The sequence below is a fragment of the Mus pahari genome, chromosome 5, assembly GCF_900095145.1.
Source record: "Mus pahari chromosome 5, PAHARI_EIJ_v1.1, whole genome shotgun sequence".
NCBI classification, from domain to species: domain Eukaryota; kingdom Metazoa; phylum Chordata; class Mammalia; order Rodentia; family Muridae; genus Mus; species Mus pahari.
The window spans coordinates 150,024,708-150,030,707 of record NC_034594.1 but is presented as its reverse complement, the minus strand read 5'-3'; positions in this window follow the sequence as shown (position 1 = coordinate 150,030,707).

The following is a 6,000-nucleotide window of genomic DNA, read 5'->3' as shown; positions in this document are numbered from 1 at the left end:
TCTCTCTCTCTCTCTCTCTCTCTCTCTCTCTCTCTCTCTCTCTCTCTCTCTCTCTTTCCCTTTCTTTCTTTCTTTCTCTCTCTCCCCCTTCCCCCCCCTCTCTCACACACATACACGGAGAGGGAAATGGAGAGGGAGAGGGAGAGGGAGAGGGAGAGGGAGAGGGAGAGGGAGAGAGAGAGAGAGAGAGAGAGAGAGAGAGAGAGAGAGAGAGAGAGAAATAATCTTTTTATTAGCTTCCAATTCCCGAGGTTCTTTATTTTTACTTTTACTCATTTACTTTACATTCTGATCACTTCCCCCCCCCATCACCCTTCCACAATCCTTCCCTCTCCCCTCCCCTTCTCCTTTGAGTGACTGGGGGCCCCCTGGGCATCTTCTCCCCCCACCCCATCCTGGCACATCAAGTCTCTGCAGGGCTAGGTGCAACTTCTTCCACAGACAAGGCAGCCCAGCTAAAACATCTCCCACACACAGGCAACAGCTTTTGGGAATCTCCCCATCGTGGGGTGGTTCAGGATCAGGTGTGGGGAGGGACAGGGGGGAATTCTGAGATTCTTGAAGGCCGAGCATTCATTGCATATGCAGCTATTGCTCAATATCACCATGGCTGGTGAGAAGGACTTCTCTGAAAAGGTCCACCCCTAACCGGCTTCCACATCTGTCTTCCCTGTGGCTCCTCTGGGTTCTCAGCCTGTTGTCCATGTATCTAATATTAGAGCTTTCTTCTTATTTTCCTGTTCAGCCCCTGACTTTTTGCATATCTATGCATTTTATTTTATTGCTTATACTTTTGCAATCCACTTGTGTAACGTGGCCACGTGAGGTGCTCACAGCAGCTGGGGCAGCACAAGCTACTTTCCTGGTCGTCTTTCAAGTCCTCTCTAAAGAGCATGTACAACAGTGTGTCCAATTACTTCCTGCCCAGTCGCTGTGAATGGTTCTTCCTGTGTTGGGAACTTCCTGGTTCCCATCTTTGTAACATGATGTCAAAATAAGGGATGGTATAGATATCAGTGTGGTAGTAACTTGCCCTTGAAGGTCCCTGTATCCAGGACATGTTTTCTACACTTAACACCTTTGGAAATTTCTGTTCAAGTCTTCTGACAATGAATTGAACTTGAATTCTGCAAATGCGTTTGAGCTTTGACTTTCTCAGTGTTTGTAAATTAAAGTTGAAAAAAGATTGCCCCTCCCAAGAGAGGGACACATCAATTCAGTGGAAAACTGGGGCACAGACACATTAGGAGACCTGGACCCAGAATCCCTGGAGCAGGAAAACAGGTAAATCAGAGCCCAGTTTGTGCCCAGTGTTGGCCATGCTGCCCTGTCACTGGGGTTGGGAGGCAGCTGAAGCCAGGTGGGCGAGGAGCAGAGCGGCTGTGCGCTCTCTGAGGTAGCCAGATGGCAGGGAGCAGCCTGCTGGGCATGGTAATGGCCAACCGAGGCATGGACACTTTTTGCTGGAATTTGCTTTCTGTTATCAGGGCGCCAGGTGACATGGGTCATCTTCCGCTTCAAGCCAAGTTACAGGACAACAGGAGAAATTACCACCTGGCCGAGACACCTCGGTGAACAGCTCGCACGCGGCTTAGCCGCGAGTTCGTCCTCCCGGAACAAAACTCGGGCTTGTCTGATTTTAAAGGGCTCCTACTGTCCAGACCTGGGCAGGCCTTCAAGGGCTGAACCTGAAGCCTGAGCGTTGCAGCTGACCCGAGGGCTCTCATGCTTGCTCTGCAGCCTGTGACTTCATCCCAGCCCACTCGGCTCTCTGCCCACTCCCCACCCACCCATTGTCTTGTGTGCAGCTTACTTACGCAGAAGGCCGGTAGTGATGGATTCTGCAGGCCCTGAACAAAGAGACTTTATCAAGAAGTCATTTTATTTTGAAAAAAAAAGAAAAGAGAAAGTAGGATGTTGTGTTGGAGGGAGGTAATAATAAGCTCATCACAAGCACTGGCAAGCTGCTCCATACAGTACCCTCTCTGGCTGTAAGATCTGCCATTCAGCTAAATGGTCCTTTTCAAGATTAAAGACACCCCCCTGCCCCTGCACACCCCCACCCCCACTTCTCCAGGGCCCTGTACCTTCTAGGCAAATGGCAGTGGCTACACAGCAAAAATCACAAAACTGAAGAGGACCCGTCTGGTAAGGTACGTTTCCCTCTTCTCCTTAGGGAGAGAAGGCCCAGTGTATGTGGCAGGTGTTTGTGATGGGATTCTCCACCCACACATTTTATTAACACATATTAACATTTGTATATATCTGGGGGCAAACCACTGCAGAATTAAAAAATGAGCAGGTCCCTGGAAGGGCAACTGGGACTCTCATTTGTATTGAACTCCAAGTTGGAGGCAACAAAGTTTCAACAATGTAGGGTGGGAGATTTGACTCAGGGCAAAAGTCTAGTTCTTTTACCTTCTGGGATCAGTTCTTTGTCACTCACAACCTCAGCTTCAGTCACTAAGAAGATCCCCTGGGTGTCACAGAGTCAAGGAGCATTGCCTCGACAGAAGGAATGGACCCTGAAGGTAAGTATCAAGATAGAAAGAGTCTTCCAAGGAGGGCCAGAGTGCCTGGGGCAGCCATATGTAAACCAGAACGAAGTGTGTGCTCATTCCTCATTGTCCTCCGTGTGTGCCTCGCAGAGAGGAAAGCAGAGCTCTAACACCAGGGAGGGTCCCTGATTGAGAGACATGGGCAGGGCAGCTCTACACACAAACCAACGGATGAGTGTGAAGGGAGGCCACGGAGAGCTAGGGCTGGAGAAACTTCCTGCTGGACGGCCCTGGGGTACAGCCTAGATCCTTGCCCTGGGTCCTATCAGTGGTTACCTGAAGAAGTCTGGGCAGGCTGTGGAGGGCAGAGAAAGGCCCTCAGGCGAGAGAGGAGAGGAGGCTAAGTCTGATGTATGCTTTTTCTCCTAGCCTTTTTGCCTCCTCTATTGCCAATGTCCCTCTCCTAGGCCATGCTGTGGTGATTTCTCCTCTCCACTCAACTGCCACCAACGCCCTGTTAGCCTGGCTTTCAGTGTGGGAATGAAGAGGACTCACAGTCAGCATGACCCAGAGGCCAATGTGGATCCAGTCCATGCTTTCCATTTTAATGTCCTCCTGCACCATGGAGGCTGCTCATAAAAACATGGCTGTAACATTGGCAGGGCCGGGTTAGGCAGGGACTTTGTATTCACAGCCAGTACCCAGAGAAAGCCCTGTTGCTGGTTGGAGGCCCTCACTGGAAAAAAAAAAAAAAAAAAAAAAAAAAAAAAAGGAGGTGAACTCAGCCATCTTTTAGGAAACATCGGAGACAGGGGCTGGATGCTGTCTATCATCCAGGGTCATTCTTAGAGATAAGAACACCCCTCCTCCCCCAGCAGTTCTGAGAGCTGACACTCCAGAACATTTGCTCACGAGAAAGGACACGGCAGGTCAAGCTGGAGCTACCAGCTCAGCGCTGAGGCCAGATGGTTCCCAGGAGATCCTGATGGCTTCTCTGGTAGCCCCAGGCTTTGGGGATGGCAAGATGGAGGCTCAGGGTTGGGGTTAGCCAAGGCAAACCCCACACTGAGAGGTGACATTGGTATCCCTTGTCCTCATGTCTGTTATCTCTGCTCTGCCTCTTCTAGAGCCTTCTCAGTGTCTTGGGATCTTAGCTCTTTCCTTTTGTCTGTAGAAACCCTTCCTCCTGTAAATAAATCTTGAAGTCCCTCCCACCCCCACCCCCTGAGACAAGGTTTCTCTATGTAGCCCTGGCTGTCCTGGAACTCCCAGAATCTGCTGGCCTTGAACTCAGAGATCCACCTGCCTCTGCCTCCTGAGTGCATGGGCCTTCATGTCTGGCATTCATGATTTTAAGAAGGACAAAATCTTCAACCACAGAAAGGAAATTAGGGTAGTGTCAAATAAAGTCCTGAATACTGTGTGGTTTGGGGTATCCTAGGAGATCATTACAAGCATTAGCCTTGACCTAAATAGAATGCTTCCTGTCCCTGCAGAGGCTGTGGACCCCCAAACGACAAGTGGTTTGGTCTAAGAAGATTCTTAAAAAACATCATTTTTTAGAGACAGTTTAATGTGGGCCATGTTGGCTTTGTGCTCACTATGTAACTGAGGATGACCTTACTGCTTCTACTTCCTGGGTGCTAGAACTATAGACAGGTACCACCACCACACCTGGGTTTATGTAGCACTGGGGATTGAACTCAGGACTTCATGCATGCTAGGCAAGTATTCTACCAACTCAGCTATACCCCCAGCGCAGGAACTTTAATTGTTAAAGTCAGTATGAGATCCCACCATGATGAATTGGAAGAACTCAGGATGCAGCTCAGGAGGCACCATCTAGACAATAGTTCCCATTCTAATGGACCATCGAAGACCTGGAGCTTTAGAGGTCAACGCCAGCAGTCCATTATAGTTGTTTTCAAAGCTGTGGGTGGGGAAGCAGAGGATAAGCCTCCCGAAGAAGGACCAGTCTCTCCGTGTGTATGTGTGTGTGTATGTGTGTGTGTGTGTGGCCCCAGCATGACCTCAGGCCAAGGCCAGCCTGTGAGTGTTGACAGCAGAGATGTGAAGCTTGAGATCCCCGCATCCTTTCCCAGGGAACAGAACGGAGGTGCCGTTCCCGAGAAAGCACACCCGAACAGACATTAGCCTCTGCCAGCTGCTCCTGCAATTACATTGAAATTCACTTAAGCTAATTTCTCACACTTGATAAAAGCAGTTGTCTGTCCAAGTTATTCCCACATTCCTCCACTCCAAACACACCATGAGAAACACGATGGCCCGGTAAGGGGGGGGATCTCCCACTCCTCCAGTCTTTGGCATACTCCCCACCCCCTTTGCTTGGGACAGCTTCTGGCTTCTGCAGCTTTCAGTCAGGAGCTGAGAGTGCAGCATAGCCCTATTAGCATAAGATGCTGTGACTCATTGACTCACAGATTGTAGATCAGACTAACATTGGGCTTTAATTAATTATATTAATTTTAGGGGGAAAACAACAAAACTCAAGAGTCTGTGGTGCTTCATTTACTGAGAAGCTCCAAAATGTCTTTTATTTTTAACCACTGCCATAAAAACATCTTCACTGAAATAATGTAAAAAAAAAAAAAAAAAATCAAGGAAGGGCCTATTACTCAGCGTGATCACGCCCTTTAAAAGGCTTTGACATTTTCTTTATTTTTCTAAGATTTTTTTCTTTTTCTTTCTTTCTTTTTTTTTTTTTTGAGGAAGAAAAATATGCATATGAGCTATGACATACACATCCATGTGTGGCACATACCACACCAGATCTTCCCTTCTCTGCTGTAGGCCCTGGTTCCCAATCAGGTGCTGTCCTTGAAGAGAGAGAGTTGTTACCAAATTATCGCAAAGAACTCCCTCCCAGAGAATGTTCCACGGTGGCGAACTCTCAGATTCTCCTTCCGAACACACCAGTGTAGCCCACTTCCGTTCTGTGCTCATTCAGTGACTACCATTACCTGGTGCCAGTGCTGGTGCTGGGAATGTGAGGACAAACATAGAATCAGCAGAGCACAGGCTAGAAGGGAAGGAAATGGGGCGTGGCATGCTATGTGATGGAATGAAGAAAAGGGCAAGGAGGGGGCTCTAGGAGACATGGGAAATGAGGGGAGACAGGAAGTAGGGCTGCCATGAAAGTCTGGAACATTCTCTCCATGGATGGACGATTTCTGGCCTATTAGGGCCAGACACAGGCTGTGTTTTAGAGAGACTAGTGAACAGGGTGGACACAGTCACTCTGCTGGTGGAGTTTACAGTCAAGCAGAAGGGTGACAAAAATCCAGAAGAACACAGGAGTTGCATGGCTATTGTGGTTAGTGCTATAAGGAACAGCATGTTTTTGTTTGTTTTTCTTTGTTGTTGTTGGTTTGGTTTGGTTTGGTTTGGATGCTAAGGATTGAACCCAGGATCAGTTCTCCTTCTGAACCACTTCTCTACCCTTCTTTTAATTTTATCTTTTGAGACAGGGTCTCAAGAAGTT